Here is a 985-nt window from a genome sequence, read left to right on the forward strand (position 1 = left end):
CGCCTCCAGCACTGTTCTCCACTTGCCTTCCCATTTGCTTTCCCAGCTTCTCCCACAGGCTGAGAGCAGCCATCTGCAGGGGGATGGAACAGAGCCCCGAGCCCCCCTCGTGCTCAGGGACCGATTTAACGGTGGGCGACTGTGCTTTAACAGCGTGTTGCAGCTTCTGGTTGTAAGTTTTGCGCGTGACTAAATTACCGAGCGTAAAAAAAATAAAATGAAATAAAATAGCAGGGTCCTTAATCTCATGAAAGGAGGCTTAAAACAAAATAGGCATTAAAAATCAGCACCTGCTCTCCCAGCTGAAATTGGAGGAACGCAGAACACATGGTGGATGTGAAAAGCGTGTTGGACTCAGCGGAAAGATATTCATAATGCTGGCTCAGGGGGATTGCAGTTCTCCCGGTGCCAGTGGCCAACATGGGATCTTTCCTGACACCACCTCTAACGTGGACCTGCATAAATGAGCCTCCCTAAACTCTGTTAGAGCCTGTAGCTGCATCTTCCTGATGTGGGTAAGTGAGCAAGGAGGTTGTTACTGCACAGTTCAAAAAAAAAAAACAAAAAAAAACCCAAAAATGAACCATACCTTTTGGAAGCATTTGGTCTGTGTACCATTTAAAAAGTGAGCATTAAATCAATGCCATGCTCCCCTGGCATTCCTGAAGGATTGCTTATTGCAGCCACCCCGGTGCCAGAAGAATTCATCATGACTGATGTGGTGGTGGTCTGAATATTAAACGAAAATCAGCGGTTTGCCATTTGCTGTATTAGGAGGCATTGCTCTCACGCCTGTGGAGGATGACCCATCAATAATGCTGCTCTACAGTGGGATTCCTGTGGAATTACACAGTGTCGAGTATCAGCCTTCTCGCAAAATGGTTCATCGTGATTAATGGTATTATTACCTAAACAGAGAAACTAATTAATTCAGCCTTATTCCTTTAAGCCACCCCAGCTGAGCTGCCTTCTGCTAAAAGAACTG

This window comes from Empidonax traillii, unplaced genomic scaffold (genome assembly GCF_003031625.1).
Source record: "Empidonax traillii isolate 1590-97213 ecotype Southwest subspecies unplaced genomic scaffold, ASM303162v1 scaffold361:size2146424, whole genome shotgun sequence".
In the NCBI taxonomy this organism is placed as follows: Eukaryota; Metazoa; Chordata; class Aves; order Passeriformes; family Tyrannidae; genus Empidonax; species Empidonax traillii.